Source organism: Peromyscus leucopus, chromosome 16_21 (genome assembly GCF_004664715.2).
Source record: "Peromyscus leucopus breed LL Stock chromosome 16_21, UCI_PerLeu_2.1, whole genome shotgun sequence".
Taxonomy (NCBI): domain Eukaryota; kingdom Metazoa; phylum Chordata; class Mammalia; order Rodentia; family Cricetidae; genus Peromyscus; species Peromyscus leucopus.
In genome coordinates, this window is record NC_051084.1 from 55,386,960 (window position 1) to 55,402,767 (window position 15,808).

The following is a 15,808-nucleotide window of genomic DNA, read 5'->3' on the forward strand; positions in this document are numbered from 1 at the left end:
AGGTTTGGCTTTTGTTGGACATTCTGTGTACAGATTTAGTATATTTAGACTCCTTTACCCCAGCCTGCAGCTACAATACTTAACATGTAGGTCTATCTAAAAACTGGCAATCTGTTGCAAATATAGCTTCCCGAGTCACTGGAACTTCATCTGCCTATGTCATCTTAAACCTCAGACATTGCTTTAGACATACAGCCTACACACCATCCTTGTGTGAGGTAGTTTAGAATGTTGTATCAGACTCACAACCAACAAAAGAACTCCACATGCTCAGGTCTCATTGCAGAAACAAAAACAAATGAAAATGAAAGGAAAGCACAGTATATTTATTTCTAAATCTACTAGTCCTATACAAATATTCTCCAAAAAAACAGTACTTAGGTTCAACTCAGCACACAGAACTTAAATGAACAATCATACATTTCATCAATAATACACGGGGTTTAAAGGAGACATGAACAAAAATTTCAATGAACATAAAGAGTATAGCAATAAAGTGGTGGCCAAGGAAACTTAAGATTTGATTAAATGATCCAGATTATCCAGGATAATTCTCAACTAGTATAAACTCAAATTGCTTTGTTAGTCCCTATTTTTAGAGCCACTGATAAATGAATCTCTTACTAATCATCAACAAAAATTCCACTGGAAGCTGACAGAGATCATTGCAGAAAGCCACATCTGTTCAAAATACAGACAATGGCTAACCTTAGGGTCTTCCATCCAACTGGATATATTTACAACATATCTGTTAGCATAAGCATATAAGTCAACAATATGATTCCTTAATGAGACCTCAACAATGAGAACACCAGTTTGTATTCTATCATTGATAGAAGAATCTCATAAGACCCAACTCCTAGATGAAGAGCTACAGGCAATTAATGATCGCTGAGAGCAGGAGAATCAATCTTTTCCAGGATGGAACCCCGTGCCTGACTATCAAAACTAAGTCCTAAGTCCCAAAACATGCAAAAGACATTCAATAAGTGAACTCGCAGGTTTTAATTATATTGTATATACTTAAAGAGAGGCCATGGACTGAGAAGGAACAGTGGGGACATAGGAAGAGATACAAGGTAAATACATTAAGCATGTGTGAAATTGAAAACAAGGCTTAAAATTTTTATAAAATTATCCAAATGGTAAGAATGAAATAAGAAAGATTACAACCAGTGAAATTTGTGTTCTGTTGCCTTTGCCTCTGTTTCTTTTAATATTATATAAATTTATATGCATATATGTATAAATATATAAATATTATAATATTTCATATGTATGTATATATATGCATGCCTGTGTGATCATTTGTCATATGTTAGCAATGTTGTCCTTTTTACACATCTGCCAATAAAGGTAAATACATACACATTGTGTGTATTGATGCAACTTTTATAATTCATATTTATGACAATGCATATCTGCATGTCTTAGGACTCTCATGTAGTCAGCCAACTGCAAACAGAAATTTATACAACATTATAGTTGCAAATATACTGATTGTAGTAAAAATCAATGCATTACTTGAATTATTTGAATCTATTGTTTGAGACACAAGGAAGTAATGTGTATCACATGTTTTTATTTTAATATATGTGATTACCTATAACTGCAAAGAAGTCTTCTCTTTCCTTCCTGATATCATAGTTTCCATTTGCCCAGGGTTTATGGCTCTTTGTTGATTAAGGATAGATAAACTTCAAAGTGATACACATAAAGGAAAGCAAGACAAGCTGGAATCTGAGAAAAATATTTTGCCAAGCAGGGATTCAGAAATTCTTTTTGGCCCATAGGTAGAATGCACTCCAGAGCTAAATTAAGAAATGTACTGCAAGGACTGCCATGTCCTGTGGGAATTAAGTATCAGAAAATGTTAAGCAAAGTCAGCAGCGATTCACACTATGACAGCAAGGTTGTGACTCTGAAAGCAAATTCTGTGTTAAGGTTCCACCTGTACACTTGTGCAGATAATCTGATGCATTGTATGAATTTACATTTATTTTATAAGTAGCTCTTTGAATAATGGAATTACACAGACAACAATTCTTTTGAACTGTTCTCCAAACGAGCTATAAAATTTGTCGTTCTAAAGCCGCGCAGTGCTGGCACATGCCTTTAAACCCAGCACTTGGGAGGCAGAGCCAGGTGTATCCCTGTGAGTTCAAGGCCAGCCTGGGCTACAGAGTGAGTTCCAGGAGAGGCACAAAGCTACACAGAGAAACCCTGTCTTTAAAACCCAGGAAAAAAAATCTGTTGTTCTGAAGATTACTGTGTATATGTTTGTGTGTGTATGTGTAAATTATCAAAGTGAAATGTGTAGGATAATTTTAAATATAAGCAACATGTATATAAATATGTACATGCATGTACATATATGTATATAAAACAAATAATCTGTTTTGAATATTAGGCATTATATCTATGATATTTTCTATGCAAAAATATACTGCTGATCAGCTTATTTACATAAAAATGAATAGGATTTCCATACAACCAATATATAAACTACTGTATCTTTTAAATAATTTTAGATTAATAATAATATTTATAATGTAAATGTTATATAAATAGTTGTAATACTGATATTTTTGATAATGATAGGAAAATTAATCTGTAATTTTTGAGTATCTTATGTGAATATTTGGTCCAAACTACATAATATTATCCATGATATGGTTCAAAAAATTGCCAATATAGTTCTCAGATGTTGTTGAATATTATTTTAACTAGGCATACATGTAACATTTGTTTATATTGTGGAATGATACTTTAACTATGTGAAAGTGTGTTGTATTTGTTTACACTGCATTTGTTTAACGATGTAAGGGTATGTTACATTTCTTCATGCTGCATTTGTTTAATTATGAAAAGATGTGTTACACTTGTTTCACTTTGCCTGCCTAAGGCACCTGATTAATCTAACAAAAAGCTGAACAGTCAACAGTCAGGCAGGAAAAAGGATAGGCAGGGGTGGTGACCAGAGAGAAATATAAGAGGAGAAACCCAGGTTAGAAAATAAAGAGAGAATGAGAGAAGGAGAAGAGAATGAGTGAGATGCTCAGGGCCAAAAGCCAGGCAGCTGTCAGTCAGCCAGTCACAAGAGGCCGTGAAATTTAGGTATACAGAAAGAAAGAAAAGCAAAAAGCCCCAAGGTTAAAAGTAGATTAGAAAGGATAATTTAAATTACAAGAGCTAGCCAGAAATGAGCCTAAGCTAGGCTGATTATTTAAAACTAAGAATAAGTCTCCTTGTCATGATTTGGAGCTAAGAGGGAAGATGTGTTATGATGTGTGTGTGTGTGTGTGTGTGTGTGTGTGTGAATATTAAGATTAAAATCAAGTGGATGAAACATTATTTTTCAAAATTATTAGTATTTTTATCATTACATATGGAAAGCTTTCAGTTTATCTCATTGAAAAACCAAAACACTTCTTTTAATATTCTAATATACTTATTAATGTCAACTTTGCTGATGTGAACATTGAAAGCATTTATTCATTTCGCTATCTGTTCTGAAATGAGAAATTTAATGAAATAGAATTATTCTTACTTCCTAAGCAGACATTGGAAAACATTTCCCAACTAAGTATCATATACTTCTAAAGTTAATATCAATTTCATTGACAATTTTCTACATATAAATAATAAATCAACACCTGTTTATTCCAGATGTGTGCACGTATGTTTGAGTACACATTCTAGAATATGAAGCAGCAAGGATACCTTATGCTAAGTACTGCTTTTATATCATCATGACACACTATATAAATGTTAAATTCTGTTCTCACTGTACTATTTTTGAAGTTCATATAAAACTTATATATGAAGTTCATTAAAAATATATATGAAGTTCATATATAATTGAAATATGTTAGCTTATATCAATGTATCAACATAACATATATGCCAGAATACATATACTTCTGTAATAACATATGTGGTTTTTAGTGCTTTATATGCACTGCTTTTTACTTTTTTGAGTGTTTTCAAATGAAAATATAATTACATCATATTTCCCTCTCCCTTTCTTCCCATGAATAATTTTTATGTTCTTTCTTTGCTTTCTTTCAAATTCACTGTCTTTCCTTCTCCAATTGCTTCATACATAAATACAAAAAAAACCTGTTACCGCACCTTTCTCAGTCCTTTGAGAGTTCATATATATATGATCTATATCTATATTTATATCTATATCTAACTATATCTATCTATATCTATCTATCTATCTATCTATCTATCTATCTATCTATCTATCTATCTATCTATCTATGTGAGAACAAACCAACTGGTGCTGAAAAGCTTTTTGTTCATTGTTTATTTTTACTATTTACTCTTTGGCTCTTTTGGGTGTCCCGCCACCCAGCTCACAAATGAATATACGAAGAGACTTATTTCTTATAACTGCCTGGCCTTGCTTGGCTTATTTCTAGCTAGCTTTCTGTAACTTAAATTATCCCATTTACCTTTTGCATCTGAGCCTTTCCTTTTCTTAACTCTGTAATCTTACATTCACTCTTACTCTGTGGCTGGGTGGCTGGCCCCTCCTTTTCTTGCTCCTTGGTCTCTCTTGTTTTTCAATCCCTTTTTTTCTTTTTTTCTTTTTTTTGGTATGATTATTTTATTTTATTTTACAATACTATTCAGTTCTACATAACAGCCACAGATTCCCTTGTTCTCCCCCTTCCTGCCCCCCTCCCCTTTCCCCCCAGCCCACCTCCCATTCCCACTACCTCCAGATCAAGGCCACCCCAGAGGACTGAGATCGACCTGATAGACTCAGTCCAGGCAGGTCCAGTCCCGTCCTCCCAGACTGAGCCAAGCGTCCCTGTATAAGTCCCAGGTTTCAAACAGCTATCTCATGCAGCGAGCCCAGGACCTGGTACCACTGCCTAGATGCCTCCCAAACAGATCAAGCCAATCAACTGTCTCACCAATTCAGAGGGCCTGATCCAGTTGGGGGCCCCTCAGCCTTTGGTTCATAGTTCATGTGTTTCCATTCATTTGGTTATTTGTCCCTGTGCTTTATCCAACCTTGGTTTCAACAATTCTCGCTCATATAAACCCTCCTCTTTCTCACTAATTAGACTCCCAGCGCTCCACCCGGGGCCTAGCTGTGGATGTCTGCATCCAGATTCCTCAGTCCTTGGATGGGATTTCTGGCACAACTATTAGGGTGTTTGGCCATCCCATCACCAGAGTAGGTCAGTCCCGGCTGTCTATCAACCATTGCCAGCAGTATTTTGGGGTATCTTTGTGGATTTCTGTGGGCCTCTTTAGCTCTTTGTTTCTTCCTTTTCTCATGTGGTCTTCATTTACCATGGTCTCCTATTCCTTGTTCTCCCTCTCTCTTCTGAATGGATAAATAAATTATGGCACATATACACAATGGAATACTACTCAGCAGAGAAAAACAATGACATCATGAGGTTTGCAGGCAAATGGATGGATCTAGAAAAAATCATCCTGAGTGAGGTAACCCAGACTCAGAAAGACAAATATGGTATGTACTCACTCACAGGAGGATACTAGATGTGGAACAAGGATGACTGGACTGCTACTCACATCACCAGTGAGGCTACCTTGAAAACAGGACCTCAAGAAAGACATGGGGATCACCCAATGACGGAGAAATGGATGAGATCTACATGAACACCCTGGACATGAGTGGGAGCAATGAATGGCGAGGGTCGAGGGAAAGAGAGCGGGGGTTCCCACCTGGATCAATCCCTCTTTTTCTCCTCCTATTGATTCTCTTTACCTACCAGCCCCGCTCATCCTTTCTCCTGCCTTGCTATTGACCATTTAGTTCTTTATTAGACCAGTCAGATGTTTTAGACAGGCAAAGTAACACAGCATCACAGAATCGTGCAAATGTAACATAAAATAATACAGCACATCTTTGCATGATTAAAACAAGTGTTCCACAGCATAAACAAATGTAACACATCTAAAAATAATTATTCCACAGCAAAAAATGACTAAAAGTCTCATCCATTTGAAAGACTAATACTTCTTTTCTTAACCTCTCTTAACTATCTGCAGTTCTTTATTAGGTTGTGGTGTCCTGTATTTAGTTATTTTCATTTTCACATTAACATATTATTGGTTTTATACTTGTTTGGGTCTTGTTTAGGAAGCCACGTTGTTAAGGCAGTTTGTGCTAAACTTCTATGTCATTTGCAGCAGGTTAAATCTCACAACGGATTTCCTGCTCTTCTCATTCTTACAATCAATTCACTCCCTTTTCAGTGATAATTCAGTCTCATGTGAAAAAGTTTTGTGGTAGACATATCCATTTGAGCTGCGAACCACATAATCAGTATCCTGAACTTTGATTTATTGCTGTATTCTGCAAATATGTCTATTACAAAGATAATCCTCTTTGATGAAGAGTCAGATTTAAACTTATTTGTGGGTACAATGATAAGTATTTTGAATCCAGTTAAGAATCCTATTGTCTTAATGACCTGTGGTATGAGGTTTCCTTTATCACCCATAACTTAATAGCCCTGGGAAGTATGATAGGTTACCATTACAAAGGATATGTAATTACTTTAAAAAAGTTTAAACTTCATTCAAAGGAAGAATGAGTTTACTAAGATTGCCTTAGTCACTGTTCTGTTGCTGTGGGGAGACAGTGTTTGCACAGCAACTATTATAAAGGAAAGAATTAGTTTGAGGCTTACCTACAGTTTCAGAGGTTTAGTTCATTATCCTCATGGCATGCAGCCAGACATTGTAGCTGAGAGTTCTACAACTAGATGTGAAGGCAGCAGGAAGAAGCTGGACCTGGCTTGGGCTTTTGAAACCTCAAAGCTCACCTCCAATGACATAACTCCTCCAGCAAGACCACACCTACCCCAACAATGCCATAACTTGTAAACCCCTCAAATAGTGCCATTCCCTGTATTCAAATACATGACCCTATTGGTGGGAGTAGCATTCTTATTCAAACCACCACAAGGACTTACTTAAAGGAGAACCTTTAAGACATTTATAGTTAAAAGAACCAGGTCTGCCGGGCGGTGGTGGCGCACGCGTTTAATGCCAGCACTCAGGAGGCAGAGCCAGGCAGATCTCTGTGAGTTCGAGGCCAGCCTGGGTTATCAAGCGAGTCCCAGGAAAGGCACAAAGCTACACAGAGAAACCCTGTCTCGAAAAACCAAAAAAAAAAAAAAAAAAAAAAAAAAAGAACCAGGTCTATTTTCAATTATATTATAAGATGTTTACTATTGTAGATTGTTCAGCTTGGTATAGAATACAGATTTTTATCAGTGATGGATACTGAACAATAATGAAAACTTATTAAAAACTTATTCAGAACACTGATATGGAGTGTTCTGAATAAAATAGGCCCACCTCAAAATATGAAAAAAATCTTGCATGAAATAGATAAAATGAATTAAGTTTTTCATTTTCATTTACATCACATTTAATGACTTTCTTGTTTTTCATATTATAAAGAAAAACAAGTATGCATTAAAGTCTACTGTATAATAACAAAGATGCATAAAGCTAAAAATTATGATTTTAAAAATGTTTTCTAATATTTAGTAAAAGAACATTGTTTGAAAGGATCAATAGTCATGGCAGTTTTTGTAATGATCTTAAAGAAGAAATAGTAAAATCTCAACAACAACAAAACACACATACAAGAATGTATACACACACACATGAGAGAGAGAAAGAGAGAGAGAGAGAGAGAGAGAGAGAGAGAGAGAAGAGAGACTCTAGCTAATAAATATCAATGAATAAAATCTAATAAGTTGAGGAATCACATTCTTATTTAGGAAAGTATCTCTTTGGATGTATGTAGTAAGTGATGCTAATTCCCATTATTTATTAATTTTTAAAATATGTCCTACTTTTAGAAATACTGTGAATATAATTGATTTCCATTTCTCATGCTTTGTATACATATACTTTTAACTTTACAGTGACTATTAATTATTTTTATTTATATGTATGCTAGCAAACAAACAAACAAAAAGTCATGACCTTCATTATTCTTCTTTTAATTTAGCCTAAGTCTTGGCAAGAAAAGTTCTAAATAAAAATTAATACTCAATCTCTGAGAAAATGCAGTGATTGTTTTCTTTTTATAGATTTATAACTTTACCATCATTTGGTCCTAAAGGTAACTCTGGAAGGATTTTATCATACAAAAGAAGAGATGAAAATGTTCTATAAATTCTAAAGAAATTTAGACTGCATATGTGAATTTAAAAAAATAAAAATAAAATTTAGGTAAGCAACTCAGGGTCAAGATCCTACAGTATTATTATTTTAGAATAAATTTCATTGATTTTGAGTTAAAAGTCAATTTGGGGTTTTTCTTCCCCTAAATTTATGACAAACATGTTAATGATAAAGTAATAAGCCTTTTAACTTAGCCTTTCAATACAATGAAGATTCATAAAGCATTGCTTTTACCTTTAAAATTGGCTATATTTTGTATTTTACAAATATTTAATCCTTCTCAATTCCACCTTCCTATTATGATGCTTTATGAGCTGCTTTAGATCCTAATGATAGACTTGCATACATGTTGAGATGCTAATTAAAATGTTCATTGTTTCCAATACAAGTGACAACTTGAAAGTTTCTCTTAAAGTTATAAGACTGCCAGATATAGTTTATATTGTATGAAGTTGCTGGTAAGAAAACAAGAGTACTAATCATGTGAAAGAAGAGAGTTATCTTGAAAAATGAAGATATGACCAGGGACTTTGTTATCACTTCAATATGTGACATCTATGCAACATTATTGTTTTCTGTACCACATAATGCTTTTCAAAATGTCTGAATTACACAAGAAAATGAGAGCTGAGCAATGTGTAAACTTCATTCATTTCAGTATAAAAGCTTCAACCATAAGTTATGGAAAATACTATGTTTAGTTGAGAGACTGCTTTCAAGCCTTGCTACCAAAATTGAATGAACTCTCAGAACTTGCATTCTGATCTCCACACACCTGATGTGCATGTAATTCACTCACCCTCTACAACACAAAATAAGTAATAAATAAAATAATATTTTTAAGAGAAAGGTATCTAAAATCTGCTTTGTTACGGTAAATAGAAAACAGATAGGAATTGAAATTTGATTTTGTAAATCTTGACACAGTGAAGGTGGTTTAGAGACTAGCTTTACTATATTATGTATTGTCAGTACACTATGTCATAAACAACGAACAAGTTTGTGTCTTTACATTATGTCAGAATTTACTGAATGAAACAATAAATGCTTAAGTAATGGTGATATTAATGGCAGCATATTGGCAAATGTTCTTGCTTTTCTTGATATCACTAACCAAGGAAATACAGGTCCATTATTCCAATCTTTATTATTAATATTAATTCTCAAAAATGCATTAAACATCACATGTTAAATATTTTTATTCATTTTTATTTTTATATCTCCCTATATATAAATATGCATATATCTATGTTATATGATATATCTCAGTATATATATATATATGTATATACATATATTCTTGCAATATATATGTAAAGGATTAAAAAGGAAAATATTTTCAATGAGTCTTGTTAAGTCAATGTTGGGAAATTAGTAGGGATTTAAGACTCTATTGGAGCCTAACTAGGCTTGAAAAAGTGTTATTATTATTAGTTATTATTGTTAGTGTGTTGTCTGCAGGTCACAGATTTGTGAGTGGAGTTTTAGAGTTTTGTATAGCTGCAGGGATAAAAACAACTGTTGAGACAAGAGGAAGGCAATGGGTCTAGACAAGGGAATAGGCACATGGATGAATTTCATATTTAATAGGTGACCGGGAAGATGGGCATTTGAAAATTGAATAGTCCATGTCAACACCAGGGATCCATATGCCATGAGAGTTCTGTCCTTGTCAGTCTACACACACATATTTGCTGATCAGATGATGTATTAGTGAATGCCATCACCATTGCAATGCTAATTGTCCACATTTTGGGGGTCTAGGTGAGTGAGTTACTCCCTCTCCTTGGTCTGATGTATATGATAACTGTTTAGTCCTTCTTTCTTTGTTTGATTTTCATATTCACAGATGCTCCTAGAGTAGAAATTCACCCACAGTTATAGGATGACACTCCTTCTACTCCCGAGAATAAGTCATTGATCAGCCTATGCTCTGTGGGTGGCTTTGGATGTTGTCTGGTGTCTACCTATGTGCAGATTTAACTTATTTCTTAAAGTGGATTCAAAAGCTACTTGTGAAACTGAAAAAGGCAAAGTCTGGAAAAAGATTGTTTCACATAATAAAAAATAAGTTATAGTAGTTCACAACATATAAGAGCACAAAATCACAGTACAGAGCATACCCTATTGTTGCTGGAAGGCTTCTCTCCAGCTTCCACCAATCCCCACAGTTCCACAATCCACATATAAAATAACCACTCAGACACTTATAATACTTATAAACTGTATGGCCATGGCAGGCTTCTTGCTACCTGTACTTTTATCTTAAATTAACCCATTTTTATAAATCTATACCTTGCCACATGGCTGGTGGCTTACCGGCGTCTTTACATGTTGCTTGTCCTGGCGGTGGCTGCAGTGTCTCTCCCTCCTTCTTCCTGTTCCCCCAATTCTCCTCTCTCCTTGTCTCGCCTATACTTTCTGCCTGGTCATTGGCCATCAGTGTTTTATTTATATAGAGTGATATCCACAGTACCCTATAAAACTCAGAACCACCTCCAGGACAAGCTACATATGCTTTTTATCAGATGTTGCTGTGACTATGCCACCTGCCTTCCCCCTAATGATATGATTTATACTTTCTCACTTTTACAAATAACGATTAAATAAAGTAGACTCAAATAATTTCATGTAGATTGTTTTATTTTGAAGTTAAATTGTAAAATAACACTGAAGGGATAGAGAGGTGGAAGGAAAGATCATTTCATGTTTGATTCTTGTTTCCTCAATGGTAATTTTATCCCTCAAAATGTACTACTGAAACTTGTAAAATTAGTTTACCCGTCTCTGTACCCATTTTCAGTTCCTCACAATGAATTCATTAAGTTCTCATTGGAATTTACATTTTTTTTTTTTGTGTGTGTGTGTGTGTGTGTGTGTGTGTTTATAGTATTGGAAAGGAACTGTAAACTCAATTCCATACATGCACTGGGTTCTACAGGATGGACTTCAGAATAAGCTTGTTAATTTCCCTGACTTTCAGTTATTGTCTTAACTTGTCTTGGAGAGACACGAACAAATGCCTACTCATCCCAGAAAAGACCCCATGAAAGACCCAAACAACTACTCCTTCAAAGGCAGCATGGGGTACCAGTGAGCATATTCAGCTTGTTTACCAAGAAAAGTGAAGTGCTTACAGGATAGTGGGTGTCCCCCCAAAAGCTAAATCACCACAAAGTTCCACCCATAATAAATGATGTTCACATAGAAGCTGCATCATGAAATCTCCCTTTTAGTTAATCTTCAATTATCTATATATTCTAACTTTAAATATTAACATTTGTAGCTGAATTAGTTTACAGAAAGAGATATATACAGTGTTAGTGCTATATGACCTGACTCTGGCTCAGTCTACTGTGAAGTGTCAGTAACTTTATAAAAAAATTCAAATAGTATTTGTCAATCCTTTATTATAATGAATTTTGACATAAAACATTTTTACCTAAAAAGTATTCATATTATGTTTCTCAATTACAAAAATAGTTCTAAATTTTGATTTATCTTAAACAAATGTTGATATATAAATTAATAGTAATATTAAGAACATTTTATCAGAATAAAGGTCATAAAAGTTTCACATAAATCACTTTACTCTAGTTCTTACCAATAACCCAAATAAGCAAGATATTTTAAAGGACCATTGTTCCATGGGTAAGCAGGATGTGCTATTTATACTTATACTAAGGCTTCAAATAGTTTCATCAGCTGGTGCATATGAAAGCAAAAAAAAAAGTCAGATACTGTCAAAACAGAGAAAGGCTGTTTTGTCAAATCAGAGAATGTTATTAAAAGACAGAAACACAAGCTTGCACCACAGGGTTAATAGTTCAAAGGAGAGAGTGAGCAACTGAAAACAAAAATTTAGTAGCAAAACTATTAAGTGCACTGAAACATTTGGTTTTTCAGTGTGCTCAGAACCTTGTATTCATGAGCAACCCATTAGCAGTGAAATAGCAATAAATCCTGATAACAGAAGAGAGTATGAGCACTTATAACACCTATTCTATTCACTTCCATGATTGAATGCATTCTTATTCCATTACATGTGTGATATTTTGTTTGTGTTTCTGAAAAATAAAGCTTGTCTAGAGATCAGACACTAGCCATTAGCCACTAGTTAACCATAGGAGCTGGGAAGTGGTGGCTCACACCTTTGACCCAGCACTTGGGAGGCTCATTCCTTTAATCCAAGCACATGGGAGGCTCATGTCTTTAATCCCAACAACCAGGAGGTGCAGACAGGAATATAAGGCAGGTGGATACAGGATCTCAACCCCTTTCCAGTTTGTGGATCCAAAGATGTAAGAAGTCATTGTTTGCTGCTCCTTTGCTTCTCTGATCCTTCAGATTATTACTCCAATAACTGACTCCTGGTTTTTAATGATACAAATAATTAGGTTCACAATTAAGAACAATGAGAAATGATTTGAGTAATGATTATTCAAATATCCACCCAAGTCAATTTTCAAAATAAACACTACAATTTCAAAACAAACATACACAAGTGAGAAAAAAATGTTAGTTTATATTTTATTTAATTTTATGATTTTTATTTTATTTCTATTTTTAATTATTTCATTAAAATTATAATCAATCTCTCCTTCCTTTCATCCCTACAAACCCTGCACACACTCGTAGTTATTCAAATTCATGGTCTCTTTTTTCATTAACTACACACACACACACACACACACACACACACACACACACACACAATGCTGACCATTTATTTTTTGGATTCCCAATCACTGCGCTGTTTCCTGGGGAAGATTATTTTGGTCTCTCAGCCTTTCTTAGGTGCCTGTAGTTCTTTGTGTAAGGTTAGTTCCTCCAGGGATATCTGCCATACACATTAGCATGTCTATCTCGGCATCCAGTTCCCTCAGTCATTGGATGGGGTTTCTAGCACAACGATTTTCTAAGAAAGCACCATATTGACACAATGAAAGTTGTCGCTTTGAGACTTTTAGAAAAATACCCACAGGTTGTCTACACACTTCGCTCTTCCTGTGCCTTAAATTCGTGGTTGGCGAAGTCTGTCCCTGTGATAGGGGTATCCATGGTTTTAGGAATGATTAAGGTAGTCTGTTCTTTTATTCCACTGGTCACCACAGCTGCTTTTAGAACTTGACAATGTAATTTTTGTTCTTTTTCAGAACAGTGAAGAGCGGAGTAAAGAGCTGAAGGAAAAGTGCCATTCCCAGTGGACAGACAGGCATGATGCCTTTGAAATCTTAGTGGATCTCCTACAAGCGCTTGTTTTATGTTTAGAGGGTATAAATATTAGGTGGAATAACTGTATAGCCAGACAAGCATTTGTACTCTGTAGTGCATTGACAGATTTTGATTTCATTGTTACGACTGTTGATCTTAAAAACGTGTTATCTTTTACAAGGGCCTTTGGGAAGAACCTCCAGGGACAAACTTCTGATGTCTACTTTGCAGCCAGAAGCTTGACTGCAGTACTGCATTCACTCAATGAAGTGATGGAAAATATTGACGTTTATCATGAGTTTTGGTTTGAGGAAGCCAAAAATTTAGCAGCCAAACTTGACACTCAAATGAAACTCCCAGGGAAATTCCGGAGAGCACAGCAAGGTAACGTGGAACCTGAGTTATAAAGACACCCTCCGTGTTCTAACAATGGAGCACATTATTTAGGAACTTAAAGACATTTTCTCTGAACAGCACCTCAAAGCTCTGAAATGCCTATCTCCGGTATCCTCAGTGATGGGGGCAGCTCAAATTCAAAACCTCAGAAGAGCTCCATGCTGAAATGTACAGAAGTGACCTACCCAATCCTGACAGTCTCAGCTGAGCTTCACTGTTGGAGAATCAAGTGGAAACACAGAAAGATATTGACCTCCCATCCACCATTTATGAAGTCTTCCCTCTTCCTGACATCAAGTTCTTTTCCCAATGTCTATGCCTTACTGAAGGTCCTATGTATTCTCCCTGTGATGAAAGTTGAGAAAGAGCGCTATGAAAATGGATGAAAGCGTCTCAAGGCATATTTGCAGAACACTTTGACAGACCAGAGGTCAAGTAATTTGGCTTTGCTTAACATAAATTTTGATATAAAAAGTGATCTGGATCTAATGGTGGACACATACATCAAACTCTATACAAATAAACCAGAGCTTCCTACAAATAATTCAGAAACCATTGAAAATACCTAAAAGATTTTTTAAATGGCTGTGGTCTTATGTTAGCTGTTTGGAAGGAAAGCCCTAAGGTATAGTAGGCCAATTAACAACTGTGTACCTTGAGGATAGACCTCCAGTTGAATGCATCATTAGCTGTTGGTAATCCACATAGATAAATGGCCCTCCTTTGAACTCTCATGCTTTTAGTATCTGTCTGTTCTTGCAGAAGTTGGCATTGGTAGTGCCAAAGTGCCTTCCCTCCCTGCTAGTGCCACTCTGGAATTGCTTTATTTAAAGTCATTTTAGATACAACTTTATCATTGTGGATCCAGTTGTCAGCTATTGAGTTATCAGGTCTTTGAAAAATGAATTTTTATGAGAGATACATTTTATAATGTGTTATGATGAAGTATATCATTGACTTTTGATTTGTAGGAGTTACAGGTGTTTAAAATTTGTGGTAGCAGCACTTGAGAAGGAGAAGCATGAGGATCACAAGCTTTAGTCCAGCCTGGGCTACATAGTGAGACTCTGTCTCAAAAAAACAAGGGCTAGGGTATAGCTTAGTGGAGGACTTGTCCAACATGTGCAAGGTCATGCCTCAGCACTGCAAAAGCAAAAAACCAACAAAATCCACCTGTGATGAACACTCACAGGAATTACAAACGTTTATGAGCTCAGCAAGCAGGTTTTTGTGTAGTTCTGTCAGGATGGAAGGACCTCAAAGGACCAAGTGAAAGGCAGAGCCAGGCCCTGTTTCTCCCCATTTGGTTGTTGCTGTTTACATTCCTTTGTTGAGCCCACATTTTCATAAGCTTTTTCACAGGTAAATTCACTTCTGATTCATGGTGAAGACAGAGACAAAGGCCATCCATACAGACAAAGGCTTATCTGTTTTCTTCTGTCTTTTTACATGAGTATGTCTGTCTACTGCCTCTTCTTGATTTATAAGTAAAACCTTCAAAAATAAATGTTGTGTGGGTTATCTAAATAATACAGAAAATATTACTGTTCTTTTTGGTGAATAAAATCAGTTTTGTAGAGTTTCTTTCAATCTAAATAAAATGTGAATTTCGTTTAAAGTATTATTTTTCAGCTTTTGAATATTTAGTTTAAAAAATGGGGGTGAGGAGTACTAGTGGCCAATATGTATGTGTCGCTTTATCTTTTTAAAATTTAATTTTTAAATTAAAATATAATCACATTACCCTCTCCTTCCTTCTAAACCTTCCCATAACTCATATTCCTTCTCAAATTCTTAACATTTTCTTGATTATTATATATATACACACACATGAATATATAAATAAAACATTCAAAAGAATGATTTGAAGAAAATACCTGCAAAAATAAAGTATCTAAAGACATTGATCCAATTCATTGGATTGTGATTCAGGTGAAAAGAAGTCCAAAATAAAGAAAAAGAAAAGAAAAGATAAAGGCTTGGGGGAATTATTTGAAAC

General features: G+C 35.1%; 1 pseudogene; it reads left to right on the plus strand.

Annotated features, from left to right (window-relative positions):
• Nucleotides 1-13,141: 13,141 nt before the first annotated feature.
• Nucleotides 13,142-14,378, plus strand: LOC114690570 (annotated as a pseudogene).
• The last annotated feature ends 1,430 nt before the right edge of the window (nucleotides 14,379-15,808 follow it).